Source organism: Lissotriton vulgaris, chromosome 8 (genome assembly GCF_964263255.1).
Source record: "Lissotriton vulgaris chromosome 8, aLisVul1.2, whole genome shotgun sequence".
In the NCBI taxonomy this organism is placed as follows: domain Eukaryota; kingdom Metazoa; phylum Chordata; class Amphibia; order Caudata; family Salamandridae; genus Lissotriton; species Lissotriton vulgaris.
The window spans coordinates 429046745-429061832 of NC_141696.1; positions in this window are offsets into that span (position 1 = coordinate 429046745).

Sequence of the window (15088 nt, forward strand, 5' to 3'; positions counted from 1 at the left end):
TGATCACGTCTGCCGACTGGATTGTGTAAACAAACCTCTGTGCACTTATTTTGACGTGCACTCACACACAAGCCACTCCCTGTGTTTAAGGAGCAAGATTTATTTTAATTTTTTTAACATCTGTTTGTAAGAGGGTGACATTTTACATGCCATGCACATTCTGTCGGGTGGGGGGCATAGCCCATTTGTACGGCCATAAAGACTCCATAAAAAAGCCCAACGGACCATTCTCATGGCCCTCCGTGACTCCCATGTGAGATGCAGATTAGTGATTACTAATTGATGGACGGTGGTACTGGTAGGTGGTGGGCCAGGCCGCTGGGGGGCCCCCTCTTAGTGCTTTGCAGGGGGGCCCCCTGAAGTTTTGTTACGCCACTGATCCATGCAAGACCTGTGGAGCATCCAAGACACTTGAGGATAATCTCCCTTGGAGTGAAGAAGTCACTCCCCTGCATTCGCAGGCACCTCAACACTGCTGACCGGTCTACTAAGCCCGAGCTCCTGCTGACTCCAAAGGGTTCAACAACACAGGTAGTAATTATCCTCGGCTTCCGAGGCCCGAGCTGCCCTCTCACCAAGTTTGAGGACAGAATCCCTCATGGAGGCTGGATTAACCAAAAGCATGTGCACTGCTTACTTCTGAAAGTGCATATGCTTGTTGGCAACTTTGCAACAAGTGCATTGGGCTCCAAGTAGCTCCAACCTCCGGTAACTGATTCCACCAAGATCTTCAGCCACATTCCCTCATGGGCACCTTGGTCTGCTCTTATTGGTGAGCTGGTCGGGGTCCTCTCGCATCTTCTGTGCCTCCAGCCTATGGGCCCATTTGAGGGTCACCTTTGATTTCTTTGGGCTTCACTGATTGCTCGGTGCCTGCTCTGACTCCCCAGCTTGTGGTGAGTCTCCTGGGCGTTGCTGGTCCCAACGTGCACCTTCCTACATGAGTTGTATTTGCCAAGACTTGTTGGTGCATCCGCCGGACACCAACCCCTCAGCACTTGACATCCTCCCTGGAACAGCTCGTATCTGGTTCCTGGTTGTCCTCAGCATCACCTGGTACCCGGAGCTGCAGAGTCAAGGTCACCATCACCTCACCTGAAGCATCCGACATTGGAGGGCTGACGTCTTCCAAATCTCCTGGTCACTCCCGAGTGACATAGACGCTGTCCCTTCTGCTTTCAGGTACTCTTCACCAAGAATCCACGTTTGAATTCCAACGGACACTCTCTCCTCTTCCAGCAGCGGCACTTTCCTGAAATCCTCCATAGGGTTCTTCAGTGGTTCCCGACCTCACTTTACACCTATGCACCCAGCTTCCCTGGGATAGGTAACTTGGGTCCCACGGTATCCACAGGTAAGGTGGCTCTCCAACCTTTTGCCTTCCACGGGGTTTCTTCAGGGTCCCCTGGTAAGGGCCCTTAATCTTTAAAATTCAAATCGCGACTTGCAGATAGACTTGCACGGAGCACGTGGTTGTGTTCACACACTGCACACGTTCTCCGTGGGGTCTGAATCTACTCATCTTGGGTGGTTCCTTGGGGTCCCAGCAATTTTACATCCTCTCGACATTATCCTGACTCGAGTCGTGGGTCTTATACCACTTTTTTAGTATATGGTTTGGTCCCCCCCTGGACCCACTGTGAATTTGTGCTATTTACTGTATTTTGTTTCCTAACGTATTGTGTGCTTTGTGTCTATCTCCGCCTTGGAATATACTGTAACGCACTAGATAGTGTTATATAATAAATACATATTTTTATAAATACTTTGTGTGGTTCTTTTTCATTAATCTATACTATAAGATTGCATTCTGGTAAAACAAGCTCCTTTACACTCCTTCAAGACTAAGCCTGTAGGCTGCTTTCCACAGCTACCACTTGGATAGCTTTCTAAGGTTTTCGGAGACCTCTTAAATCACCATAACGGTTGTCTGGACTGGTGCAAGGTGCCCACTTACATTAGTAGACCCGCCACCCAACAACAGCGGCTCCCCCGGCTCCGGGCCGCTCTGAAGCTGAGCCCGGGCTCCCAGCACCCCAAGGGCCAGAGCAGCGCCGGAGGCTCCTCTCCACACCAGGGATTTATGGTTCTCCTGGACCTTTCAGGATCACCATGCAGCCCCCACCGAGAAAGGTGAGCCCTGGCCGTGCTCCCTGGCTGCCCCACGTCTGCAGCAGCCCCCACAATTCTGGGCCAGCAGAGAGGGCCGTGGCGGAGCAGCCCTCGGGGCACACACACAACTCCCCAAAACAAAGCAGCGGGCCGTGAAAACACCAGATGCAGGCAGCAGCCCTGCAGTCTCATTCGAATGAAAGAAACTACGGCAGCCAGCAAGACATGGTTCATTCTGGGGCGTCCCGTTCTCTAGACTGTTGCCCTGGAGCCTGTGTCAGTCTCCCTTCGAACTGGGAGAATGGATTGGACACTGTTGCCACCGCTGACCAGGTCCTGTGCTCACGGACGGCACAGCTGTGCTTCGGAGACCGCCTGCCCCCTTTTGACTGTCTGGCTCCTTTCCCCTTCTGGTTCTTCCTCCGTTGGTTCGGCTCCCTGGTTTTCTTTGGACTTGGCCCTCGTAACTTTTGGACTGGAACTCGTGTGCACCCTGCCATTTTGGGACCATCTCCTGTTGTCGCTCTTGTCCTAGGTCCGCCATTTTGCGAAACAGGCGATATTCTACTGCCCTCACTTGGTGCTGTGACTGCGTCCCCCCTCCAACCCCACTTAATGGAACTCTGCTCTCCTGTTTTTTTGGGTCTTGACCTGGGTGCATCTGGCCATGGTGAGATGGTTTCCATCGATGCCCACGATCTGGGTCTTTTTCTTTTTCTTTTTTTCTTTTTATTTCTCTTTTCACTCTGTAAATATGTGATATATACTTGTCCAAGCCTAATCGCTGGTAAAATGAAATTCTGAGAAAATCTATTCGTATATATATGTATATAGAGATAACTCTAACCCCTAGTATATGTAGTACACCTTTTACTCACTACCATTCCTATGTGATTCTTAGAGTTTATCCATTTGTATCTCTTCCTTGAGTGACTTTGCAACTTGTACATTTGCAATTTTTTCTGCTTGGATCTCTTCCTTGTGTGACTTTACAACTTGTACATTTGCAATTTTTTCTGTTTGTATCTTTTATGTAACTCATGTAATCCTAAGTCCTAATGTATCGCAACTGGTTCTTTTGTAAAGCACTCTGACACCTTCGGGTAATGTTTGCGCTATATAAAATCGCATTAAATAAAATAAATAAAAAATATACCAGGCCAGCTTCTCTCACCATGGCATCCCAGTTTAACCCCAGCCATATGCAAATCAGTCTTGAACCTGCTCCCCATTGGAACAGTCCAACCCGAAGTGCCTGGTGAGGTAATCTCTGAACCAAAAACAAACATCCAGGGACCAGTTTCGGGGTTCCAGCCCTCATCAGCCAGGCTAGCTTGCCTCCAGTGGCTTGGAGAGCACGGGACCCATGTCTGGGCATACGCGTCACACTTGAGGTGACAAATGCGAAAAGAAGAATTGATGGACAGAATGTTAAACAATGTCATACATTCACCCCACTACAGAGATCTGGGCATAAATCCATCGTTTTTTTGCTCCCTATGCCATTCCAGTTTAAACCCAGCCATAGGCAAATCAGTCTTCACCCTGATCCCCATAGGAGTGCTGTAGTGAGAAAAAGAATGATGGATTTAACCCAGATCTCTTGACTGAGGTTAATGTTTGGTTCATTGAGCATTCCTTCCATGATTTGTTGCTGCATCACTTTTCTCCCTTAGTGGGATGGGTATACCCAGACGTGGGTACCTTGCTTGCTGTGCCACTGGATTCAAGCTAGGCTGGCTGATATGGGGTGTTACTCAGAAACCGGGCCCAGGATGCTTGTTTGCAGTCTGGGGAGGACCCGGCTTGCCAGTTTGTGCTGCACTGTTACCATTAGGCTCAGGGTCAAGACTGATTTGCATATGGCTGTGTCCAAACAGGGGTGGCGTAGTGAGCAAAAGAATGATGGATTTAACCCAGACCTCTTGACTGGGGGTAAACGTTTGATTCATTCAGCATTCTGTCCATCATTTGTTGCTGCATTACTTTTCACCCTAGGTGGGATGGGTAAGCCCAGACGTGGGTCCCTTGCTCGCTGTGTCACCGGATTCAAGCTAGCCTGGGCTGATGAGGGGTGTTACACCTTAACCGGTCCCAGGATGCTTGTTTCTGCTCCAGGGATGTCCCGGCTTGGCACTTCGTGCTGAACTGTTCCCATGAGGCTCAGGGTCAAGACTGAATTGCATAGGACTAGGTCCAAACTGTGGTGGCGTAGTGAGAAAAAGAACGATGGATTTAACCCAGATCTCTTAAGTGGGGGTGAATGTTTGAAACATTTAGCATTCCAGTCTATCATGTGTTGCCGCAGCACTTTTCGCCCTAAGTGGGATAGGTATGCCCAGACGTGGATCCGTTGCTCGCTACGCCACTGGATTCAAGTTAGCCTGGCTGATTAGCGTTATTCCTCCAAAACCTGTCTGAGGATGCTTGTTTCATTTTCTAGGAAGACGTGGCTTGACAGTTCAGCCTGGACTGTTTCAATGAGACACAGGGTCAAGACTGATTTGCATTTGGCTGGGTCCAAACTGGGGTAGGGACTTAAACAAAAGAATAATGGATTTAACCCAGATCTCTTGACTGTGGGTGAGTGTTTGATTAATTCAGCATTCCGTCCAGGGAGGACCCGGCTTGGCAGTTTGGGCTGGTCTGTTCACATGAGGCACATGGTCATGACTGATTTGCATATGGCTGGGTTCAAACTGGGTTGGCGTAGTGAGCAAACGAACAATGGATTTCAACCATATCTCTTGACTCTTAAAGAATGTTTGATTCATTCAGTATTCCGTCCATCATTTATTACCGCAGCACTTTTTACCCTAAGTGAGATGGGTATGCCCAGACGTGGGTCCCTTTCTCTGTGGCACTGGATTCAAGCTAGCTTGGCTGATGAGGGGTGTTACCCTCAAACCGGTACCAGGATGCTTGTTTCTGGTACAGGGAGGACCCGGCTTGGTAGTTCGGACTGGCCATGAGGCACAGGGTCAAAACTGATTTGCATATGGCTGAGTCCAAATTGGGGTGGTGTAGTGAGAAGAAGAATGATGGATTTAACCCAGATCTCTTGACTCAGAGGTGAATGTTTGATTCTTTCCACATTCGTCCATCATTTGCTGATGCAGCCCTTTTCACCCTACGTGGGGTGGGTATGCCCAGACGTGGGTCCTTTGCTCGCTGTGCCACCAGATTCAAGCTAGCCTGGCTGATGAGTGGTGTTATCTCAAAACAGGTCCCAGGATTCTTATTTTCATTCCAGGGAGGACCCAGCTTGACAGTTTGCGCTGGACTGTTTCCATGAGTCACAGGGTCAAGACTGATTTGCATATGGCAGAATCCAAACTTGGGTGTTGTAGAAAGCAAAAGAACAATTGATTTAACCCAGATCTCTTAACTGTGGGGGAATGTTTGATTCAATCAGCATTCCCGCCATCATTTGTTGCTGCAGCACTTTTTGCCCTAAATGTGATGAGTATGCCCAGACATGGGTCCCTTTGCTCGCTGTACCGCTGGATTCAAGCTAGCCTGGCTGATGAGGAGTCTTAACCCAAAACTTGCCCATGGATTCTTGTTTTCCAGTCCAGGGAGGACCCAGTTTGGCAGTTCAGGCTAGAATGTTCCCATGAGGTACAGGGTCAAGACTCATTTGCTTATGGCTGGGTCTAAACTGGGGTGCCTTAGTGAGCAAAATTATGATGGATTTAACCCCGATCTCTTAACTGGGTTGAATGTCTGATTCATTCAGCACTCAGTCCATCATTTTTTGCCGCAGCACTTTTCACCCTAAGTGGGATGGGTATGACGAGATGTGGGTGTTACTCTGAAACCGGTCTCACAATGTTTGTTTCCGGTCCAGGGAGGACCTGGTTTGCCATTTCGAGCTGTACTGTTCTCATGAGGTACAGTGTGAAGACTGATTTGAATACGTCTAGGTCCAAATTGGGGTGGTGTCGTGAGCAGAAGAATGATGGATTTAACCTAGATCTCTTGACTGGGGGGTGAATGTTTGATTCATTCCACATTCATCCATCATCTGCTGCTGCAGCACTTTTCACTCTAAGTGGGATGGGTATGCCAAGACGCGGGTCCCTTGCTCGCTGTGCAACTGGATTCAAGCAAGCCTGACTGTTGAGTGATATTACCTCAAACCTGGTCCGATGATGCTTGTTTCCGTTCCAGGGAGGACCTGGCTTGACAGTTCGAGCTGGACTGTTTCCATGAGGCACAGTGTCAAGAATTATTTGCATATGGCTGGGTCTAAACTGGGATGGGGTAGTGAGCAAAAGAACAATTGATTTAACCCATATCTCTTGACAGTGGGTTAATGTTTGATTCATTCAGCATCCCGCCAATCATTTGTTGCCGCAGCACTTTATGCCCTAAGTGGGATGGGTAGCCCAGACATGGGTCCCTTTGTTAGCTGTGCTACTTGATTCAAGCTAGCCTGGCTGATGAGGAGCGTTACCCCGAAATCTGCCTCAGTATGCTTGTTTCCAGTCCAGGGAGGACCTGGCTTGGCAGTTGGACCTGGACTGTGCCCAATTAGGTACAGGGTCAAGACTCATTTGCATATGGCAGGGTCCAAACGGGGTTAGCATAATGAGCAAAAGAACAATAGATTTAACTCAGATCTGAGGTGGACGTTTGATTCATTCAGCATTCCGTCCATCATTTGTTGCTGCAGTACTTTTAACAGTAAGTGTGATGGGTATTCCCAGCTTTGGGTCCCTTGCTTGCTGTGCCACTTAATTCAAGTTAGCCTGGCTGATGAGGGATGTTACTCTGAAACCAGTCCCAGGATGTTTGCTTCTGGTCCACAGAGGCCCTGGCTAGGTGGTTCAGGCTAGACTGTTCCCATGAGGCAGAGGGTCAAGACTGATTTGCATATGGCTCAGTCCTAACTGGAGTAGCGTAGTAAGCAAATGAGAAATGGATTTTACCCATTTCTCTTGACTAGGGTGAATATTTGATTCATTCAGTCAATATTTATTGTTGCAGCATGTTTTATCCTAAGTGGGATGGGTATGCCCAGACATGGGTTCCTTGCTCGATGTACCTCTGTATTCACGTTAGCCTGGCTGATGAAGGTTATTACCCTGAAACCAGTTCGAGGATGCTTGTTTCCAGTCCAGGGAGGACCCGGCTTTGCAGTTTGGGCTGAATTGTTCCCATGAGACCCAGGGTCAATACTGATTTGCGTATGGCTGGGTCCAGACTGGTGTGGAGTAGTGAACAAAAGAACGATGGATTTCACCCAGATCTCTTGACTGGGGATGAATATTGGATTCATTCAGCATTCCGTCCATCATTTGTTGCAGCAGCACTTTTCGCCCTGAGTGGGAAGGGTATGCCCAGACATGGGTCCTTTGCTTGCTGTGCCACTACATTCAAGCTAGCCTGGTTGATGTGGGATGGTACGCTGAAACCGGGTGCTTGCATCCGGTCCAGGGGCGACCCGGCTTGGTAGTTTGGGCTGGACTGTTCTCATGAGGCACAGGGTCAAAACTGTTATATATATAGCTGGTTCCACACTGGGGTGGTGTAGTGAGCAAAACAACAATGGCTTTAACCTACATTTCTTGACTTGAATGTTTGATTCATTCAGTGTTCCATCCATCATTTGTTGCCATACCGCTTTTCACTCTAAGTGAGATGGGTATGCCCAGAAGTGGGTCACTTGCTCGCTCTGCCACTGAATTAAAGCTAGCCTGGCTGATGTGGGGTGTTACCCCGAAACTGGACACAGAATGCTTGTTTCAAGGTCCAGGGAGGACCCGGCTTGGCCATACGGGCTGGACTGTTCCTTTGAGGCACCAGGTCAAGACTGATTGGCATATAGCTGGATCCAAACTTGAGTGGTGCAGCATGGATTTAACCCCAATTTCTTGACTAGGGGTGAGTGTTTGATTCATTCAGCATTCCGTCCATCATTTATTGCCGGAGCACTTTTCGCCCTTAGTGGGATGGGTATGCCCAGACAATGGTCCCCTGTTTGCTGTTCCACCAGATTCAAGCTAGCTTGGCTGGTGAGTGGTTTTACCCTGAAACCGTTTCCAGGATGCTTGTTTCCAAGCCAGGGAGGACCCTGCTTGGCAGTTTGGGCTCGACTGTTCCTATGAAGCACAGGATCAAGACTGATTGGTATTTGGCTCGGTTCAAAGTGGTGAGCAAAAGAACAATGTATTTAACCCAGATCTCTTGATCGGGAGTGTATGTTTGATATATTCAGCATTCTGTCCATTATTTATTGCTGTAACACTTTTTGCTTTCAGTGGGATTAGTATGCCCAGGCCCTTGCTCGCTGTGCCACTGGATTCAAGTTAGCCTGGTTGATGATGGGTGTTACTCTGAGACAGTTTCTTGGAAGGCTGTTTCTGGTCCAAGGAGGACCTGGGTTGGTAGTTCTGGCTGGTCTGTTCCCATAAGGCACAAATTAAAGACTGAATTGCATATGTCTCAGTCCAAAGTGGGGTGGCTTATCAAGCAAAAAACCAATGGACTTAACCCATCTCTTGACTGGGGAGAACGTTTGATTCATTCAGCATTTTGTCAATCATTTGTTGCCGCAGTATTTTTTGCCTTAAGCAGGATGGGTATTTTTCAGATGTGGGTCCCTTGCTCGCTGTGACACTGGCTTTGAGGTAGTCTGGCTGAGGAGGGGTGTTATCCCGAAACTAGCCCCAGGAAGCTTGCTTCCAGTCCACGGACGGCCTGGCTTGACAGTTCTGGCTGGATTGTTCCCATGAGGCACAGGGTCAAGACTGATTTGCATAAGGCTGGATCCAAACTGGGGTGGCATAGTGAGCCAAAGCACAATGGATTTAACCCAGATATCGTGACTGGGCGTGAATGTTTGATTCCTTCAGGATTTTGTTCATCATTTGTTGCAGCAGCGCTTTTCACCCTATGAAGGATGGGTATGCTGGGACGTGCGTCCCTTGCTCGCTGTCTTGCTTGATTCAAGCTTGCCTGGCTGATGAGGGGTGTTAACCTGAAACTGGCAGCAGGATTCTTCTTTCCGGTTACAGAGAGGGCCTGGCTTGGCAGTTTGGGCTGGACTGTTCCCATGAGGCACAGGGTTAACTCTTATTGGTATATGACTGGTTCCAAACTTGGGTGGCGTTGTGAGCAAAATAATGATGGATTTAACCCAGATCTCTTGACTCAGGCTGAATGTTTGATTAATTTAGCATTCTGTCCATCATTTGTTACAGCTGCACTTTTCACTCAAACTGGGGTGGGTATGCTCAGAAGTGGGTCTCTTTGCTTGCTGTGTCACAGGATTCAAGCTAGCCTGGCTGATAAGGTGTTACCCTGATAAAAGCATCAGCATTCTTGTTTCCTGTTCAGGGAGGACTGTTCTCATGAGGCACAGCGTCAAGACTGATTTGCATATGGCTGGGTCCAAACTACAGTGGCATAGTGAGCAACAGACTCCTGGGTTTAACCCAGATCTCTTAAATGGGAGGGGGGGGGGGGAGTGTTTGATTCATTCAGCATTTCGTCCATCATTTGTTGCTGCAGCACTTTTTGCCATAACTGGGATGGGTAGGTCAAGACGTGGGTTCTTTTCTCGCTGTTTCTCTAAGTTCAAGCTTGCCTGGCTGATGAAGGGTGTTACCCTGAAACCGGTTCCAGGAAGCTTGTTTTCAGCCCAGGGAGGACCCGTCTTGCTCTTCAGGCTGGACTTTTCCCAAGAGGCACAGGGTGAAGACTGATTTGCATGTGGCTGGGTCCAAACTGGGGTGGCGTAGTAGGCAAAAAATGAAGGATTTATTCCACATTTCTTGATTGGGGGTTAATGTTTGATTCATTCAGCATTCTGTCCATCATTTGTTGCCGTAGAACTTTTTGCCCTATGTGTGATGGGTGTGCCCAGACGTGGGTTCTTTGCTCACTGTGCAACTGCATTCAAGCTAGCATAGTTGATGTGGGCTGTTACCCTGAAACTGGTCAAAGGGTGCTTGTTTCCGGTCCGGGGGGCTCCTAGCTTGGCAGTTCGAGCTGGACTGTTCCCATAAGGCACAGGCTCAAGACTGATTTGCATATGGCTGGATCCAAACTGAGGTGGCATAGTGAGCAAAATATCAATGGACTTAAGCCAGATTTCTTGGCTTGGGGTGAATGTTTGATTCATTCAACATTCTGTCCATCATTTGTTGCTGCAGAACCTTTTACTCTAAGTGGGATGGGTTATGCCCAGCCATGAGTCTCTTGCTCACTTTGCACTGCATTCAAGCTAGCCTAGCTGATGAGGGGTGTTATTCCGAAACAGGTCGCAGGATGCTTGTTTCTGGTCCAGGGTGGACCCTGGTTGGTAGCTAGGGCTGGTTTGTATCAATGAGGGACAGAGTCAAGACTGATTTGAATATGGATGGGTACAAACTGGGGTGTTGTAGTCAGCAAAACAGCTATTGATTTAAGTCATCTCTTGACTGGGGGTGTATGTTTGATTTCTTCAGCATTCCGTCCATCATTTGTTGCCACAGCACTTTTCGCTCTAAGTGGGATTGGTATGCCCAGGCGTAAGTCCCTTGCTTGCTGTACTACTGTATTCAAGTTAGCCTGGCTTGTGAGGTTGTGTTATCCCAAAATTAATCCCAGGATGCTGTTTCTGGTCCAGTTAGAACCCAGCTTGGTAATTTGGACTGGATTGTTCCTGTGAGGCATAGGGTCAAGAATTATTTACATATGACTGGGTCCAAACTGGGGTGGCAAAGGATTGATTTAACCCAGATCTCTTCACTAGGTTGAATGTTTGATTCATTTAGTATTCTGCCCATCATTTGTTGCTGCAGCACTTTTTGCTCTAAGTGGGATGGGTATGCCCAGACGTGGGTCCCTTGCTGGCTGTGAAACAGGATTCAAGCAAGCCTGGCAGATGACCAGTGTCATTCCATAACTGGTCCCAGTGCTTGTTTCCAGGCCAGTGGGGACCCAGCTTGGCAGTCCAGGCTGTACTGTTCCCATGAGGCACAGGGCAAAGACTGATTTGCATATGGTTGGGTCCAAACTGGGGTGGGGTAGGGGTAAAAGAACTATGGATTTAACCCAGATCTCTTGACTGAGGGTGAATGTTTGATTCTTTCAGCATTCCGTCCATTATTTTGTGCCGCAGCAGCTTTTGCCCTTAGTGGGGTGGGATTTCCCAAACGTGGGTCTCTTGCTCGCTGCCACTGGGTTCAAGCTAGCCTGGCTGATCATGGGTGTTACTATGAAACTGGTCCCAGGGTGCTTTTTTCAGGTCCATGAGGCTCCCAGTTTGGGCTTCACTGTTCTCATGAGGCACAGTGTCAAGACTGATTTGCACATGAGTCCAAATTGGAGTGGCATAGTACAAAAAAAAGAATGTATGATTTATTCAGTTTATCATTTGTTGCCAAAGCACTTTTAACCCTAAGTGGGATGAGTATGCCCAGACTTGGGTCCCTTGCCCGCTGTTCCAATGGATTCAAGCTAGCTTGGCTGTTGTGGGATGTTACCCTGAAACCGGTCCCACGATGTTTGTTTCCGGTCCAGAGAAAACCCGGCTTGGCAGTTCGGGCTGGACTATTCCCATGAGGTTCGAGAAAACACAAGAGAGAGTAAGGGATTGTGTCCACTTGTGATGGACGAGGAATACTCCTGTTCCCCTGAACTCAGATATTGTAAAACAAATGGAGGAGTATCACCCGATGTGTGGGCTGAAGGTTTTCCAAATAGGAATATTTATTCCTTATATAAAAACCCCTCACTCACCACCTAGTGGTGACATGCTTCATCATCGGGGTCCACCCTGGTGGCCTAGCGTCACCAAGATGTGCTTCGACACCTCTATTACAGTGAAGCAGGATGTGGGATGTGGGTGCAAAAAAGCGTGTTAAAAATTGTCCTGGTTTAACTTTGTAGAAGGTGAATTTTATTAAAAAGCAACTGGACAATGATAAAATAATAAAGGTGAGATACTGGAAGGGGAGTTAAGACCTACGTATCTCAATATGTGTTCATGGTGTATTGGTCAACATGTTTCAACCTTTAGGGAAGGTTCCCGGTATTCATCAGGACCAAAGGAGGTGGATGGTATGGGCCCCCTAAAAGACCCACCCTGTCCTAAATCCTTGAAAGACCAATGGTAAGATATACCAAAGGTGGGATGCTCTCAAAAATAAGGAGCATAGGTACAAAAAACTTGTGGGATTATCCCATTAAGCTTCGGCGGGCAAGGGGTAGGTGCTTCACGCGGTATAACGTATTAGTTTACTGGCGTGGCGAAAGGCCCATAACCTACGTCTACCATCCGCTGCAGATGGTAGACGTAGGTTATGGGCCTTTCACCACGCCAGTAAACTAATACGTTATACCGTGTGAAGCACCTACCCCTTGCCCGCCGAAGCTTAATGGGATAATCCCACAAGTTTTTTGTACCTATGCTCCTTATTTTTGAGAGCATCCCACCTTTGGTATATCTTACCATTGGTCTTTCAAGGATTTAGGACAGGGTGGGTCTTTTAGGGGGCCCATACCATCCATCTCCTTTGGTCCTGATGAATACCGGGAACCTTCCCTAAAGGTTGAAACATGTTGACCAATACACCATGAACACATATTGAGATACGTAGGTCGTAACTCCCCTTCCAGTATCTCACCTTTATTATTTTATCATTGTCCAGTTGCTTTTTAATAAAATTCACCTTCCACAAAGTTAAACCAGGACAATTTTTAACACGTTTTTTTGCACTCACATCCCACATCCTGCTCCACTGTAATACAGGTGTCAAAGCACACCCTGGCGACGCTAGGCCACCAGGGTAGACCCTGATGATGAAGCATGTCACCACTAGGTGGTGAGTGAGGGGTTTTTATATAAGGAATAAATATTCCTATTTGGAAAACCTTCAGCCCACACATCGGGTGATACTCCTCCATTTGTTTTACTATTCCCATGAGGCACAGTGTCAAGACTGATTTGCATATGCCTGGGTTGAAACTGGGATGGGGTAATGAGCAAAAGGACAATGGATTTTACCCAGATCTCTTGACTGGGTGTGAATGTTTGATTTATTCAGTTTTCCGTCCATCATTTGTTGCTACAGCACTTCTTGCCCTAAATGGGCTGGATATGCCCAGACGTCAGTCTCTTGCTCGCTGTGCCACTGGATTCAAGCTAAAGACAAGCTTGCCTGGTTGGTGAATGGTGTTAGGCATTAACCAGTCCCAGGGTGCTTGTTTCTGGTCTAGGAGGATCAGGGCTTGGCAGTTCAGGCTGGACTGATCCCATGAGGCACATGTTAAAGACTGATTTGCATATGACTTGTTCCAAACTGGGGTGTCATAGTGAGCAGAAGAACAATTGATTTATCCCACATTTCTTGACTGGGGGCGAATGTTTGATTCAGTCAGCAATCCGTCTATCATTTGTTACCACAGCACTTTTTGTCATAAGTGGGATGGGTATGTTCAGACGTAGGTCCCTTGCTTGCTGTGCCACTGGATTCAAGCTAGTATGCTAATGAAGGATGATACCCCCAAACCTGCTCCAGGATGCTTATTACCGGTCCAGGGAGGACCCGACTTGGAAGTTTGGGCTGGAGTTTTCTCGTGAGGCACAGGGTCAAGACTAATTTGCATATGGATGGGTCCAAACTGGGCTTGCAAAGTTAGCAAAAGAACAATGAATTTAAACCATCTTTTGACTGGGGGTGAATGTTTGATTCAATCAGCTTTCCGTCCATCATTCATTGCCACAGCACTTTTTGAGCTTACTGGGATGGGTATGTCTAGACATGGGTCCCTTGCTCGCTGTGCCACATGATTCAAGCTAGCAGGTCTGAAAAGGGTTGTTACCTTGAAACCAATCGCAGGATGCTTGTTTTCGGTCTAGGTAGGACCCGGCTTGGCAATTCAGGCTGGATTATTCCCATAAAGCATAGGGTCAAGACTGATTTACATATGGCTGGGTCCAAACTGTGGTGGCGTAGTGAGCAAAAGAATGATGAATTTAACCCAAATCTCTAGACTGAGGTGAATGTTTGATTCATTCAGCGTTCCATCCATCATTTGTTACAGCAGCACTTTTTGCCTTAAATGTGATGTAAATGCCCAGACATGGGTCTCTTGCTCGCTGTGCCACTGGTTTCAAGCTAGCCTGGCTGATGAGGGGAGTTACCCTGAAACCGGTCCCAGAATGCTTGTTTCTGGTCCAAGGAGGACCCGGGTGGCAGTTTGGGCTGTACTGTTCCCATGAGGCACAGGGTCAAGACTGATTTGTATACGGCTGGGTCCATACTGGGGTGGCGTAGCAAGCAAAAGAACTATGGATTTAACCCAGATTTCTGACTGGGGTGAATGTTTGATTCATTCATTATTCCGTTGTAGTTATTTTGTACCTAAGTGGGATGGGTATGCCCAGACGTGGGCCCTTTGATTGCTGTGCAACTGGTTTCAAGCTAGCTTGGCTGAAGAGGGGAATTACCCCGAAACAGGTCCCAGGGGGCTTGTTTCCGGTCAATGTGGGTTCCGGGTTGGCGGTTCGGACTAGACTGTTCCCAAGAGACACATGGTCAAGATTGATTTGCAAATGGCGAGTTCCAAACTGGGGTGGCATAGTGAGCAAAAGAACGATGGATTTCACCCTTATCTCTTGACTGAGGATGAATATTTGATTCATTCAGCATTCTGTTCATCATTTGTTGCAGCTGCACTTTTTGCCCTAAGTGGGATGGGTATGCCCAGACGTGGGTCCTTTGCTCGCTGTGCCACTTGATTCAAGCTAGTCTGGTTGATGAGGGTTTTTTCCCTTGAAACTGGTCCCGGGGTGCTAGCTTTCTGTACAGTGGGGTCCCGGCTCAGCAGTTCTGGCTAAACAGTTCCCAAGAGACACAGGGTCAAGATTGATTTGCATTTGGCAGGTTCCAAACTGGGGAGGCGTAGTGAGCAAAAAAACACGATGGATTTAACCCAGATCTCTTGCTTGGAGGTGAATGTTTGATTCATTCAGCGTTCA